The sequence below is a fragment of the Chamaea fasciata genome, unplaced genomic scaffold (genome assembly GCF_029207755.1).
Source record: "Chamaea fasciata isolate MVZ Bird 193981 ecotype frontalis unplaced genomic scaffold, bChaFas1.0.hap1 SCAF_2, whole genome shotgun sequence".
NCBI classification, from domain to species: domain Eukaryota; kingdom Metazoa; phylum Chordata; class Aves; order Passeriformes; family Sylviidae; genus Chamaea; species Chamaea fasciata.
In genome coordinates, this window is record NW_027094087.1 from 108,839,987 (window position 1) to 108,856,680 (window position 16,694).

The following is a 16,694-nucleotide window of genomic DNA, read 5'->3' on the forward strand; positions in this document are numbered from 1 at the left end:
TCCGCACGCCTGGCCCAGAGTCACACACAGGCTGCCAAGCAAAGGGGCCCCCCTGTCCCATGTGAGTGCTCCTCCTCCCCTGGCCAAAACAGGTCCACGTGTGTTAGGGCAGCAAACCCCAGACTGGTTGTGCTGCTGTCTCAGTGGCTTCAGAGAGGCTGCAGGAGAGACTCCAGTATAAGGAATAGCCCAGGTAAGGTGGTGTGATTCATTCCGTGTGAATTCACTGAGGGAAAATGTCCACACTGCTGTAGAAAAAAGTGATTTGTACTATTGTTCTGACTCCAGGAGTCAGAGCGGAGCTTTGCACACCCTCTGAAACTCCATGAGCAGCTGCACTGCAATGCGCTTAATGAAAGACTGGAACAGCTTAGAAATGCTGCCGTGCAGGAAAATCCTGTTGAAAACCAGGGAAAGCCTGAGGTGAGGTCTCACTTGGCTGCTCCCTCCGTGTCCTGTGCCTGCTGGCACATCAGCCAAGCCGTGGAGCGTTGCTTGGCAGAGGCACTGCCTGACAGCCACTCCCCACCACCCTGTGCTGACCTTGCTCCTCATGCGAGGGGATTTCCTCACGTGCCAGCTCAAGGCTGCTGCTCAACCACCTCTGTATGACCTGCAGCAGGACCTCCATGTGCCACCATGTCAGCTGTGAACAGCGACACCTTTGAAAGCAGCCCAAAGGCAGGGCAGGAAATCAGCCCCTGTCCCCAGAGCCCCAGGGCTGCCCTTAGAGCCCAGCTGCAGCATCACGCCCCAGGCAGGCACAGAATGGGTGGCTCTCTCTGCTGCTTCAAGTGGCACTGGAGGCTTGGGGACCAGCCAGAATGGTGGCCCATGGATGGTGCCACTGGTATGCCTCCCTCCCTGGGGCTTGTCGCAAGTGCCACAGGTTTGTGCACTGCCTGAAAGGGAGCTGAGCCAAAGGCTGAATTTCCCTGTGTGGGATCTGAAGCTTCAGCAGAGGATATTAGAGAAGCTCTACAAATTCAGGAAACCATAACAAACCAGAGGTGCCAGTTGTGAAGAGCAGTTGTGAACAGAGCAGGTACACTTTGCTGGCAGCTCTGCTAATCATCTTGTAGGTAAGCAGCAGCACACACCATAACTGAGCCAGAGGATGGCTGGAAGGGAAATGGACCATCTTCCTTGCCTCGCTGTCACAGGGATTGAGTGAAAGTCACACTTCCATTTGCAGCCAAGCCTTTGCAGGCAGTTCCATTCCACACAGGAGGTCTGGCAGGCTCACAGTGACACAGATAAAAATCATGTCCCAGTAGTTGAGACTTTGCAGTACAAAACAGAATTCCCACACTCCCCCAAAACATTATTGCCTCTACAGTACATGTGGGAGTCTCACTGGTTTCTCTGTTTAAAGGCATTTCTAATGTTTCCCTCTGATCTAGTTTTCTTTTCTGTAATCAGTGGGAGTGAGACCCTGGGGTTTCCTAGAAATCCAGTCAGAGGCTTCACTGCATCTGTGGATACCCTGTGAGGTGTGGAAGCCCATCCTGCCCCTTCCACCAAACACTGTCGGGGGACAGTGATTCCTTGTAAATTTGCCTACAGCACCTTGCAGAAGGAAAGTCTGTCTGGTTTGGACAGAGCTTAGAACCACTGGTACATTAGCAGCACATTGGGGCCAGGGCATTACTTTCTTCATTTTCTAGCTGTTGTCTTGGTGCTCTTAGTAAACAAATCAGATGGACCAGAGAGGTGATCAGAATGTCCCCATACTGGATACCAGGGCCATCACCTGACATCAGGCAGCTCTAACATACAAGACAGTGCCTTCGCCTCTGCCTCCATTCAAAATCCTAGGCTGCTTTTCCAGTCACAGTCCGTGTTGAGCTCTCCTGCCTTCCTCACAGCCAAACCCACAGCCATTGCCTTCTCCAGAAGACCAAGAGTTAGACACCAAGCACTAGACAACAAAAGTATAAAGCATTTGGAAGCCTCCAAAAGATTTCCATACTAGGAGCTGTGGCCATGGCAGCTGCCCAATTAAGACATTGGAAAGAAAAATCTACTTTCCTATCTGGAGAGACTTCCATTACCACATCAGGACAGGACTGTGGCTGTGGGGTGGCCAGCAGCGGGTGCAAGGTACATCTGGGCTCCGGTGGCATGAAAGCTCAGGAGGATGGCACAAGCACACCCAAGGGACCAAGGATTTTGAGAAAGCAGCCCTTGCTGTCAGAGCCAGCAGCCAGTGGAGAAGGTGCCCGGCACAGCTGGGGAGCCAGAAGTCATTGCCTCCCCATCGGCGTTCTTCACATATCCAGCTTGGTAAGGCGGGGACTTAAGAGAAACAAGAGGCGATTAAACTGCTAGCAGAGCCTGGGGGGAAAGAGTCTTGCAGGTTCAAGATACACAGAGGGATTTTAAAACCCAGGCTTAGGAATAAAAAGCAAAAGGAGGTTGCTCAGAGGCAGCGCTTTTCAAGAACCGTGCGATGTAGTGACCACCTGAGGTTAATCCAGGCAGAGTGGGTGGCAGGCATACGGAATTACTTGATGGCAGGGGGACGGACCAGCTGAATAAGGGATTTACTTGTGAGAAGGGCAGAAAAGAAGGGCTGGAGGAGTAAGCAAGTTGGTGGTGAGCCTTTTCACAGCGAGTGATTAACCGCAGTTTCTAATGAGCAGAGGGAGACTAAAGCTGACTGCTTTTTTAAAGCCATTTCGATAACATTGGCCCCGATGTAATAAGCTATTTGTTTGTGCCTACTGGCAGGGACAGCAAGTCGCTACTGAACATAATCCTCTAGAACCGGGGCTGTCAGCTCGTTTAAAAGTGTCAGCAACAGCCTCCAAAAGGGCCCAGGCCCCATCACAACAACCATCCCAAGCGCTATTTAAGTGCCTCAATCTCTTTTGTGCTCTCTCTCTCTTTCTGCCCTCTCTTTACCCTATTCTTCTCCCTCCCCGGGCGGCGGTGGGGCTGATTCCCAGCCCTCTGCCCCTGGGCTGGCCGGGAGGCTCAGGGTGGGCTGGCCCGTGGCTGGGGATCCCCGGGTGACCTTCGAATCACGTCCCTGCCAGTTCACTGAGCTGCCCTGTCCGATAAGCGTCACTGCTGGCCAAAGCAGGCAGATTATTGATGGGGGGCACAAGGAGGGCAGAGGGCCGGGAAGCTGTCGGGAGGGGGAGGCCCACCAGCCTTCCCGCTCGGGATATTTGAGGAGGTTTGTCTGCTCCTTTGCGACGAGGGGCACTTCTGGGAATCTGTGTTTCCCTGATAATGTTGATGAGTACACACGCTTTCTTAGAATAGCATGAAAACATCGTGCAACAGCGCAATTAAATGCAGCCCGCAGGACAGGCTGAAAACAAAGCTGAACTCGCAGCCCCAGCCAAGCCCTTTCGACCCGGTACCCAATGCTCCTTTAAAGCCACGGATGCACAAATAAACACCACTCCTTTTTAAACTCCTCTTTCTACTTCAAGGCCAAATCATTCCTTTTTCAAAAGAATTCCCTATAGCTCACAAACCCAAAAATCCCAAATTCTGTTTTCCTGGTGCACCAAAGCCGTTACCATCACAGTGCCTGCAGGGAGCCTGGCGTCACAGAGAGCTGATGGTGGGACATGGTGGCTTGGCCCAAACCACTGGGGACCAGTGGGACCACTTTCATGCCTCTTTCAGGCCACGGATGACAAGGCTGCTTGCCTGAAACACTGTCAGAGCCTGGGTCGCTCTCAAGTGGGTGGACACTGGGAGTGGCAGTATTTTATTTTTGCTAATTATTATTTATATTACCATAATGCCTTCTCCCAACAATTTCTACAGCTCTCCCTCCTCTGGATATGTGCCATCTCTGACAGGTGAGTGTGACAAGAACTCATTAGAGATGGTGGTCTTTGAAGAGGCACACTCAATTTTCTTTTCTGGATTTGCAAAATTCCTTGTTGCAAAACAGAAGGCCAATTTCTTATGTGATCCCAAGTTCAAAACCCACTAAAGGCATGCAAAGTACTCCACGCTAGTGTCTCTACACTTGAATCCACAGTGTCTGATTTGCCTGGAGACTTTGCACATACACTGACACACAATCTCTGCTTCTGGAAAGAACTGCTCCCTCTTCCTTCAGCTCCCTTGATAGTTCCTGGTATATCCTTCCCTTCTCCACAGGCTCCCTGTTTTTTGCCTGAGTCCCAATGCATTCTTCATCTTGTTGGGATGAAGAATCACTTTATTTTAGAATGCTGACAACTTGCTAGTGCTAGTGGATCCCCAATCCACAGGACCCCTGTGAAAATGGGTGACTGCAAAACAACCTGCTAAGAGCCACCTTCTCAGGGCAAGCTGATGGAACCCAGACTCCCCAGGCTGAGGTAGGGCAGAAAGCAGAAGACTTCGTGCTTTTAAAGAAGTTTTTGTAGAAAGTTAATTCAGATTTAGTGCCATTTAATCCCATGGCCAGAGAGAACAGAGCAGCTGATGCTGTGCCCGGCAAGAGACCTCACCAGGGAATTACCGACGTCACTCAGAGCTGGCAATCTGGATATAAATAGGCCTGCCTGACAGCTGCTGGGTCTCCACCCTTTTTTCCTTGCATGAACTTGTGTTTCCTGTCAAAGTTGCAGGATTATTTGAGGTTTGGCTAGAAAGGAGCAGATGTTCTGCAAACGACACCAAGAGCCACACACGGTATGGTGGCGTGGGTCTCCCAGGGCTGCCCCTTAGCATGCACTGGGCTAGAGGGGAGGGTTTGCAACAGGGGCAGGGTTCCCTCCCCTGAAAAACAAATTTTAACACAACAAATTTTCATGAACAAAGTCCAGCTCCTAGGGGTGTTTTTGAAACGAGGCAAAAAAACCCAGGCTGAAGTTTATACATCCAGCTGTGGAGAATAACACTGTAAAATTATAAGTGGGTTTGTTTCTCTGGCTGTGCCTCCCTCCCTCCCAGCAAAAGATCCTCACTTCAAAGGGAAAATGCAAGCCTCTCCCCCTCTTCCTGCACTAATTTTTTCCCCTGAAAATATTTTTCCTCCACATTTCCAAAGCTTTGCCCAATTAATTACTTCTAGACAGCATCTCGCAGCACGGCTGAGCAATAATGAACAAATCCTTGTGGCTCACATGCTGGTGGCTTAAAAAAAAAAAAAAAGATTACTTTTAATCAGTGGAATGAGCGCAGGGGCAAAGCCTATTGAACTCAAGCATACACAGGGAGCCCAGAGCAGCTCCAGGAGCAGAGTGTGACTGCACTCTGCTCAGTCTGGCCTGTGGCAGGAGACTTCTCCTGGGCAGACTCCTGGGGAAGAATGGCCAGGACACTATCCCATGCACATTGTAGCTGATCCTAGGCTACTCATCAGGTAGGTGAAATGGTTTGTAAAACATTACAGTTTTCATTAGAGTTTTTCTCTCTCGCTCACTCTCTCTTTTTTAAAGACCCATCTTTTGAGCTGAGTGATTCCAATGAAACCAATTTTCATAAGTTTCCCCCTTCTCCACCAGCACAAGGAAAGGTGCAGCAAAACTTCAGCTCTGCCTACAAAAAAACATGAAGCAAAAGTTGTGATTTCCCTCCAATGTCATTATTCCTTTTCATTACAAACATTTCAGGACAAGCACTATCTTTTACTCTCTGTAGAACATTAAACAGCAAGATCAGCATGCTCTCTATCTACTACTGCAGTCTGAATAACAAGGAGTAGAAACAATTGCCATTCCATTTTCCAGTCTGGTTTCTGAGCAGGATGGATGAAGGCTTCTGTGAAGCACACAGCTCTTAGTTCCTACCTTCCCTTGAGGTGTCCAACAAGGAGACCCTTTAACACTGCCTTGCTACCCATTTCACATGCCTTTTCTCCTAACCAGGACCTGCCATCAGGAACCAGCTTCTGACTCTGCATACCTGTCTCGCTCCTGTAATAGTTTGGTTTTTACCTGTATACTGTTAAGGCACAATTAACTAATATTTTGACAGTTAGCAACACCTAGAAAATGCCTCAAAACCCCCTACAATTCTACTTACAGACTGCATCTTCTTCAATCTGATTAATGAATTTTACTATACTGGGATAGTAGGAATTTTATACTTGGGGTAAATTCTGAGAATTCTTTAGCAAAGGAATTGCCCATTCCTTGCTAAAATTTCAGGACTCTGCAAATGTTGACTGATGCATATGTTGAAGATGAGCAACTTATAAAGACATTGTCACATTTTCCTCCTCTCAGAATTTCAGTAGACTTTTCTGTCAGCTCCAGAAAAAATTACAGCTGGCTCCTCTGATCACCAGTGAATCACCTGGCCCACACATCAAGCATTGCCTCCTCCAGAGTGGAATGCAGCATGAGACGTTATGCAATATTAATTACTATTGCACAGGCAGACTAAAAGCACTTCCTGGGACAACAAGCTGCTTCTGCTCTTCCCTATTTTATTTTATTTTTAACAGAAAAGAGTGGATGAGTTTCCCCCAAAAATGACCGATACAAACAACACTGTGACTTTGGTGAGAGATTTGTACCAGCTGCTGTTAAAGCTGATCTCCACTTGACAAATGATAGCTCTCCTGTGAGCCATAGGCATTTCACTCCCAGAACTAGCTGTGATCTTTCCCATGTTTCTGGCACTAGCTGAGCATGATAATGCCAAGCCTTGGACCTCCCGTTTGAGAAATTGCTGGTATTGTCTGCAAGTGTCACAATCACATTATCATCTGTAAATGGTGCTGTACAGAGGAACTTCTTGGGGCCCTTCTAACTCGCCACGGTCTGTCCCTTCTGCTTTGGTCGTGCTTGATGCTGTACAGGGAGTACAAATGTGGCTTGATTGGATTAAGGCCTTTATTTCTGTGAGGTCTGCTACTATTCACTGAGGTTTAATTAAATTTGTGACCTCCAAGTGGTCAGGGAATGTGTGTCAAGTCAGGCACATAGGAAAACTGATTCATTCTCCAAAAGCTTTGTAGGTGGACAATGCCATTTGAATCTTTCATGACACCGATACCAAGAGAAGGGCCACAGCATCATCAAGTATTATGCTTTTGCTGAGCCTCTGGGACAAAGGTTTAAGCTGGCAAGGTCCAGGTGAAGGCAAGTCTCATCTTTTATCCCTCCCTAGTTCCTACTGCTTAGTTAGTTCAGTTCACAGGGGCAGTGAAACCCTTCCTGAGAGACTGCATCACCTGGCAAAACCTGTGGAGCGTGTGGCACCGGAGGCTTGGTGCAGCCTGTCCTTTCCCTCACACCCCAACCCTCAGACACTGGCAACTCCCTTCCTCAGGGTAATCCTCTTCCTCACCCACTCTCCTCTTGGTCTCTTGCCCACCTCCAACTCTGTGGGGAAAAAGAGGAGCAGCAGAGGTCAGTCTCCATGCAGATAAGGATTCCCTATTGCTGGAGACAGGTGAAAACAGAGTTGGCAGAGGAGAGACACGAAGCAGAACACAAAATGAGTCTTGTGAACTCTGTGGCCCCAGCACCCAGTAATTTTGGTAGCATTGAGTAGGGCACAATTTTCAGATTGCAGCCCTGCCATGGTCTAATTGCATTGACCATCACTACTTCAAATGCCGTGGCAGCATTGGGAGGAGTTTGGTAGTAATATTTTCCAGTCAACTACTTTGGAAGCATTCTCCTTCTCTGGCAGCAGGTAGTTCTCATATCTCAGCTGGAAGGAGACTCTCTGCCTGGTTTTCTAGACAGCTGATGTGTGGCCTGTTACTGCTCATGACAGTGTGGTAGGGGCCCTTCCAGTGACATGAATTCCACCAGCAGGAGAGACAGAACAGGGATGTTGCGTCCAGAAAGATGGCTTGAAGCCTGTTCTGTCTGAGAAGACTCTTTGAGTGGAAGAGAGGAGACAAAACAAATGTATGTCAGGGAAGAAGCCAGAGAAATTGTACCTCAGTGTGTCTTTGCCAAAAAGGGTGAAAGACATGTAGGCCCAGGTATTTTGTTAAAGAAAATAGTATATCTGAGGAAAAGAGCCCAGCTTTAGGGACCGCAAGCACTCCTTCAGGTCTGAAATAGAAGCAAGAATCTCCCCAGGGTACATAGGGGTGAGAGCAACTGGTTTATGTTGATCATCCGAAGAATCTGAGGTAAATGACAGCTGGTATCTGCAGGGCAGGCTGGGGGACGTAAGGAACAGCAACTAGGCAGAGGTGACAAGCCTGAAAAGAGCAAGCTTGTCTTTCATTCCTCCTCTTCTCCTTAAGGTCCAAGGCCAGGAAGGTCCTTCCTTGTGCTGATGGGATGGGGCTGCATCCTCCCCCTGAGCCTACACCTCTCTCCCCAAGCAGCTCACACAAGGAGAGGATTGAGGAATGCTGGGGTGGCTTTGCCTTTGATCCAAAGGAACAACAGACATTTTAGGGTATTTCTGGTGAGGGCCAAGAGCAGATAAAAAGACAAGACCTACACAGAGTAGCAAGTCAGGTAGTTCTGGGACGTAGTCCCAGTGCAGAGGGGAAAGGAGGAGGCAGAGGGACATCTGTTACAAGAGGGATGCCGTGACGGCGAGGGAGGGAAGCAGAAGATACAGAAACAGAAGAAGAACTAGGGAAGACAAGGAATGACTGACAAAAGCACAGTGGAGTGGGATGAGAGAAAGCATGAGATGAGAGGGAGCTGTAAATGGCTGACAGATTGGAAAACGATCTGTAGGTGGCAAAAGGAAATTATAGAAAAGAGGACGTGCTTTTCTAGGAGAAAGGCAAGGGTATTGCAGCTAAGAGATATCTTGTAAATACTGAAAGGGTTGAGGGGAAGACACCTAAGCAATGATCCCACCAAAACAAGGCTCTGATCTGGTTTGCCATAGTAGAAATATTTTCTCTAACAAAAATGTTTCAGGGATCCAGAAGGAGCAGTTTAATGAACAATAAATATCCAAGAATCCATAAATATTTTAGTCTAAAATGACAGGCAAGAGAGCTCTGAAAAGAAGCCACAAGAGGCACCAATTGAAGTATTTCCAAATGGGATAGGAAAAGATCACCAAGGGGACTTTATTCCAAATGTAAAAAAATACACCAAAAATGCATCATCCAGAGCATCCTGCAAAACAACAAAGGACACTGTACAGTTTCAAAACACTGACTTATATCTGCAGGTAGCCCCTGGGTGGATTTCTTGTTCCAGCTTCTTTGAACAGCTATGGTATTAAAGGAAGAGGATCTGGGCAAATATCATCTCATTAGAAGACATTCAGGACATGCACCTGTCATTTAGTATGAATTAAAACCTTGGAGATTAAATTGTCTGCTATCCCCAGGCACACACTGAGGAACATCTCAGCAGCATTTTCACTCTGCTGATGTGTGGTGGAGCCTTTTTTTGTTGTTGTTGTTGTTTAGATAGTCAAGAAAAAAATAGTCTTAATCATGGAAAACTTGAAATTGCCATTTTTTGAGTATTTGTTGTAATATGGGTGCCTCATCTCCATCTTTGGCTTTGTGTCATTATTGAGTTGGAGTTTTTTAAACTATGACCCTAAATCTCACTGTCCTTACTCCTTAAATACTATAATCACTCTTAATGTGGAGAAGGAGGCTGAGCAAATGGGCCTAGAGCTTTAAGATTTCTCTTCAAGGATGTTATCAATAGTTTCTTGTCAAAGGAGCTCATGGCTTTCCTTCCGATGATGGTGCCCAAGTGACTCTGTAGTTTAAGCAAATAGCTCAGCAAATGTATTTATAGGCTGTCAGCCTCTATGCCATTCCCCAAGCACCGATGTCAGAGAAACATAGCAAGTGCCCCCTGGTCAAAGGATCTGATATATCCTCCTTCATCCTCCAGAGCCTGCAGCTTTTAGTAAATGTTCAGTGCTATTGATTCCGTAGCTGCCGTTCTCCCTCTCTCCATTGCTGAGGTCCTCACAAGGAATACCAAAGGGCTGTGGTTGAGGCTTTTTGGATGAGTAAAATTGCACATACCAGAGAGCCCAGCTCTGCCTGCTCCTGGTTAAGCAGGGAAAGTCATTCCATGGCTTTTGGTAATAAGAAGGGCCAAGATGGTGCTTAGACCTCTAACCTAACATTCTACCTGAGCAGCAAGACATCTCACCTGGCTCACCTGTGGCCTTGATCTCCATCGTGTCCCAGAGGCACAGAAAAAACTCCGTGTCTGAGCAATTCCTTGGGACCATCTGTGCTGAACCTGCGGACCTTCCTCACTCTTTCAGGGGCCAGCCAGGCACCAGCCTGTTTGCCAGCTGGGCCTCCACTCAGCTCCCCCACGTCTGTGGCAGATGGCCGGATCCACAGCCCGCGTGGTGGCTGCCAGCACCTTCCCCATGAGCGGGAGATCAGATGGACTCTCACACATTGCCCTTCCTGGCTCTGAGCCACACTGGATGCCTCAAGGTCAGGGATGGCTGGATAGGAATCATGGGGACACCTGTCTTTTGATCTGGTCGCTGTGGTCTCTCTTTTCCCAGAATCCCTGCCACGGGGGCTCTCCCCACACAAAGAACAGGAAGGGAGATGGGCTGTGCCTTTTGGCAGGGAACTGGGGGAAGGAACACGAGAAGGCATTGGAGAGTTTTGTGATGAAGTCCACCTCCTCTTCCTCCTGGTGCCTTGCACATGCTGATCTTGTTGCGTTTTACCACGGTATGCCCTTTTGCTTGGCTGAGAATTCATTCTTTATTTAATAAACTTTAACATTAAAAGCCACTTAGCTGCAGATGTAAGAGGTTCATCAGGGCAGAGTCACGTCTGCTGACTGTACAAGGGTACATCCTGCCATGTGATCCACAGCCCTCTGTGAGAGGGTACACAAGGGGCAGACACAGGATGCAATATCATTTTGCAGGTGGCTTGTAGCCATTTGTGGTTTTTCACCATTGTTTCTGGATAACATTAAAGAGGATGTTCATACATAACTTATCCAAGGTTTTTGAAGGCCTATTTGGCCTTCAGCAGCAAAAGGGTTCTCTGTGCCCGTCCTGAGTTGTGTAGCATGGCAAATGAGTAACCTCTCCCTTAATGCCCTTCTCATACTTCATAGGCAGAGGAGAAAGATTACTCCCTCCACTGAATACTTTGATACCTTCTATTTTCATTTCTGAGAAAGTTTGGAGGTTACATTTTCCTTAACAACCCACTGAAGTCTGAGGCCTTCATTCTGTGCTTAATAAATCTTGTTGAACTTAAAAATACCTCCCCTGAGTACAACCAAAATAAAATTTGAATAGAGTCTTTGGGATTTACTTCCCTTTTTTTTGATTCTTCTACAACTGTCTGTGCCATTTTGCCTTTGACATATTTTTCCATCTGCTGGGTGTCGTAGGAACTTCTGCATTCTTCTTATAATGAGTCCGTGTGAAGAAGATCAAGGAGTTCAAGCAAAGTTCAAAGAAGCCTTGTGCTGTTGTCGTGGTTTTAAGCCCAGCTGAAAATTAAGAACTCTTTATTACTGTCAAGACTTATTGTAGCTGTGAAGCTCAGGGCTAATGTCTTGAGCCCAGACAAGTCAAGGGTGGCTACAGAGATGTGGTGACCCAGCTTCTCCACGCCCTGCAAGATCAGCCTGATGCCTTGGGAAGGCTGACCTGAAACAGAGACTGGACAGAGCTAAGAGAATAAAGTAGATATTTATTGAAAGGCCTCTAGGATACACCTTGGGCAGGACAGGAGCCTGACTAGGGCTACACCCAAGGTGGACTAAGAATGGTCACAAAAATGGCTGACCGGTCACGAGACCTTACATTTTTATAAGTTTTGGTTCCTTTGCATATTGGGGCTTAATTGTCCAATTACAGCTTCAGGTTGTGAGGGCGCATCCTTCCTGATCCTTCATTCAGTCCACCGTTGTTTGTGCTTTTGGGCCTGAAAGTTGTCCTTGATCTTCAGCAGGAAAATAATTTGGTTTTTTCTGCCTGCTCTGTGAAGAGAGTTTACTGGCACTTAATATGAAGCCCAGAACTACACACCAAAGCAGCACAGAATCTGAAAAACGTGAAAGATAAACTTACAGCATCAAGCCTGCAAGCTTGAACTGAAGCAGGCAATGGCAGCATGTCTTCTCCTTCACTGGTGATCCTCCGCTTGGGACTGGCTGGCGCTGTGCAAGCTGGCCCTGGCAGGATCAGCTCCTGCAGCGGGTACTAAAAAGGAAAACAGGAATGTTGTTCTTTCAGCTGTCCCTTATCCTGATGAAATCTGCCAGCTGCAGGGTTGGCAGTGGTGCGGTGGATGTTCCTCTGCTGGGAGGCGAGGTGTTGAGGGCCAGCGTGAGTGACGGCCGTCGCCGGGCTCTGGCTGCTGATGAGCGCCGTCAGTGCCCCTCAGATAATGATGACTTACCTCTCCCTGGATTGGAGAAGAGCAGGCCTGTGAAAAGCTCCACCGCTCGTAAGTAACTGCTCCTTTCAGCTTCAATGACATGTCACATCCATCCTTGAGCTCTTCCAAAAATTCCCTCCTGGGACTTTGCTTTCCCCATAACTCGGAGTGACATGCATTGGCAAGGGGGGAGACGAGGGTCTTGCTCGGCTCAGTCCTGACGTGTGTAAATGAAAAGGCTGGGTGGCGGGGGTGGGGTAAGGAGAGGCCCGTGGCAGAGTAAATAAATTGCACCCTGCCTGTGTTATGCCAGCAGGGCTCCAGAAGCAGTTCCACGGGCTTTTGTAAATGGGAATTCGCCTCCTCCATCGCTCAGGGCAGTGCTGTCAAACAGTGTTGCCAGGCTTGTGCCTCATCCAGAGGTCTCAAACATTTCCCAGGCCGCCCCACTTCAATTTACTTTCACAAAATGATGTTCCCCTTTTGGGGAGGGGGCGAAAAAAGAAGCAGAAAAGTGAGCCCAGAAAGCCCACAGAGAGGCTGTGGGAGACGGGGAGGCAACTCAGCAGGTGAGTGGGAAGGGATGGGAGGCTGAGCAAGACTAGGGTTTCACAACACAGGAATTCAGGCTTTTCCCCCCTCCGCTCCCCCTCACACCCTTGTTTTAATTTAGCATGTGTCCTCCTATGGCGTCGTAATTACTAAGATTACCAAATGAATCTTTGCTTCTGTACACACCGGGCATTCAGCGGAGCTCTAATAGTTGTCATTAAGTTTTCAGGGAGGTGGGAGAAGATAGATTGAATGCATGCACTCCAGCGCTGCGCAGAGCCCCATTGATGGCTGCTGAGTAATGATTTTTTTCTAATTGGTGGAGAGCAGCGGCCCTAATGGATGGAGCCTCTCTGTGCATTTGCACTGTCTCCTCAATCAATAACCCTCGCTGTGCCTGGCACGGAGGAGTTCCTGAAAGCCCCTTTGTAATAATGGATTGCTGGAGGTTACACAAACCGCTGTCTCCCGCTGAGTCAGCCCTCTGTCAGGCACCTCTCGCTTCCCTGGGCCCCAGCTTTCCAGACGGGACACCCGCGGGGGGGCCCTGGCCTCGGGTCCCTGCCCCCGTCCCACGGCCACCGGCGCCCCGCGGCTCCGCGGCTTGCGGGGAGGGTTTTGTTGCCTGCAGAGCCCGAGCTGGCTCGGAGGAGCGGGAACAGCTGGGAAGCTTTTTACTGGCTTTGGCTTGGGAAGTTTGGCTTTTTATAGGAGGCTTTGTGGGGGTTGCTTCCCCGCACCCCCCTCCCTGCCCCGCTCCTGCTCGCTTCTCTCATCTTAAAGAAAAATCCACAGGTCAGATGCTGAGTATCCAGGCTGAAATGGCAGAGAGGTCAGGCTGTGCCAGGCAGGGCTCTAGGCTTGGCCAGAGCAGGAGCGCAGCTCAGGGCTCCCATTGACCACCAGGCATGCACGGGCTGTTTGCATCCTAGCCCTCAACATCCCCCCCACTTCCTGCTTTCTTTTTGAGGAACAACATGCAAGTGAGAGCCACAAGAGAGCTCTCAAAATTCAACCTTGCCAGTGTGTTTCCAGGAGGCAGGCAGGTCTCAGGCTGGGGGTAGAGATGAGAAATGGGATGTTATAAGGAATCTTAAAAGGGATGCCTCAACACTGAGATCAACAGCGCAGCCTTCCTCTTCCCAACACAACAGAGCCTTTTACTGGAGAAAAAGAGGGGATTGCCATGGTTTGATGAGATTTACAGATGGCTGAGGCTTGGTTTCTTTACTGTTACTCTGCTTCAGCTCTGTGTCCTCACAGCCCACTGCAGAGCATTTCTTAGTGGCAGCCTGTTGTCACTGTAAACTCTAAGCACCCCCGAAAATGTTCCCATTGCTGGGACCATTTGGAAGTGAACCTGACCCCCACAACTCAGGGCTCCCAAGTGCCCTGTACTGTGTCTGCTCTTGTTTGCTTTCTAGTGAGGTTTTTACATCTCATTGTGTACCTGGGCTTTACCAGCTGCACAACCCAGGCCATCATCCACCCCAGTCTCTGGAAGGGACATTACTGTGTTTGGGAGAGCTCGGGATTGCCCAGATTGCATGGCTGGCTGCTGTCAGTCCCACAGTGAATGCAGACAGTCTGGATCTCCTCCAGCATTGAGGTAATTGGCATTTTCTGTTGTCTTCTCCAATGTTTTTGGGTATTCATAGCTTGTAATGATCTCCAATACTTCTCCCAGAGATCAAAAGTGAATTTAAGGTCTTCCCCCAACTTGCTTAAGTCAAAAGCTGAAAACACAGAAGAGTAGGGTAGGAGAGCTGATATTGCTGGTAGGAAGGATCTGACCTCAAACCTTCATATTGAGTCGTAGGCTGAGTCCCTGGAAAAGTGGCTCTTTGGGTCTGGGTGGCAGAGGGCACCTCAGGATGTGAGCAGCATGATCTGCTGATCCCTCCAGGGCTCAGGGCATTGCAATGAGCAGGTCCCAAAGGACCTGCATCACCCTGGACATGAGTGGGGGCAAGGAGGGTGATCTGAGACTCTGCAGTGAAACCTTGTGCTCTTCTTTGGCAAATGACCACTGGAAAAAGTCCCATAGGATTGGCTTCAGCAAAGGCTGTTTCTGTGTTTCCACGTACACCTTGGTTACAGCTGAAGAAGTGGCAAGTAAAGGGTTATAGAAAAAGAAATATATTTTCTCGGTTGATGCCCTGGTGAGGGAAAGACTGTGGAATTGTTTTAGGAGGTGGAAGTCCGATTCAACCTCATTGTCACTCCTGACTCTCCATCTGAGTGCAGCGAGTGACTTTGTCTCCCTTTCACAGGGGCAGTCAGTCATACATAAGCCACTTTCTCACTGAGCAAGGAGTGTCAGAAGGGGAAGGAGGCAGGTGGCTTTGATTCTCTGTTTTTCAGCAGCATCTCTCACCAAGATGTGCAGGTATCCAGGCAGGAGGAGAGTAAATTCTTCCGGGATCTGTGTCCACCCCAATGCACCACAGCCACAACTCTCCCACCCTTTCTAAGATCATCCCTCAGATCCTCCTGGTTGCTGAGATCAGCCCTGGGATGATTGCCACAGAATGGACCAGCCTCATTCAGGGGCCTGTGGCTGCTCTTTGCCAGTGCCCGTGTGCCCAAGGTGACAGTGTGCCCTGGGAGGACAAAGAGGTGAAAACCCAGTCTGGGGAGGGAGACACAGGCAGCAGGTTGGCAGGCAGAGAGGGGACAACAAGAAAGAGGGAGGTCCTTTTGTAGAGCACCTGGAAGAGAAGGCCTTGGAAGGGAAACCAGAATGATGATGAGGCAGAGGTGCAAGAGCTGAGACGTCCCACATAGAGATCCACAGCAGAGCACAGTGTGTTTCCTCCCTGCTGCTGCCTTGGGCGTGAGGGAACTCCCCAGCCATCAACAGGGCAGGGAGACCTGGTTCAACCGAGCCTGGAGACCAGATAGACCAAGGCAGGCTTACAGAAAATCTGGGTGCAAAGTTTCGAGGCAGGAAAGAGGAGTTATATTTTTCTGTCCTTTAAGATGTTTTAGAATTATTTTTAAGGGTTATTATCACTGAAGCAAAGGGGCAGGCCACTTCAGCAGTGTAGCTTGAGCTGGAGAAGGAAGCTGTGCCCAGGGCAGGGGGACTGGAGCCCCCAGCAGAATCCTGCCCCTGCAGCATGGGGGGAAATGTAGCAAGAACCTGGGATTGCTGCTAAACACGGCTCCCTAAAGGGAAATCAGGAAAAGTTCCTTAGCTGGCAGAGAGTGGAACCCAAAGCAATGACAAAGGATCGACATTCAGGAGCAGGATTTGGCCCAGCTGTCAGTCCTGGCTTGCCAAGGCAGATAGTGACAAAGGAAAAGGATTTGTCTCATCCGCCTTCTGTCACAGCTGTGTTAACTCATCAGTGTTGCAGGAGTTAAAATAAATACACAGTTTTCAGCAGGACTATGTTTCACCTGCGCTACAACTGATGAGTGGATTAGGACTGCCCCACCTCCTGTCACAGCCAAAGTTCCTGGCAGTGGGACTCTGGTGCTCTCACAGCACAACTGTGGCATATCAGAACACAGGATCACGGGGCCACAGTGGAGCCTGAAGGCATCCAGCTGTTCATTTATGCTGCTGCTTCTTCACAATCCACTTACTAGAGGGTGCCTCATATAAATCAAACTGAAAATATTTCCATAAACTCTACTTTCTGTGTAGATTTGGAAGCAGAGAAAACCTCTAGACTCGTCCAGGAGCCCTGGTGAGGGGGATTGCAATGGCTCATGTGGAAGTTTCCTGTTTTCCTGCAGTGCCCACCTGCCTGTCTGTGAGGCAAGTCAGCACACAAAGCAGTGCCAGATGCCCTCTTTGCTCATGGACATAAACTTTTATTCTTTGTTTATTTGCAATCCTGATTAATCTAGAGAAAACCATCATCATTTGTGAAGTATAGCTTGC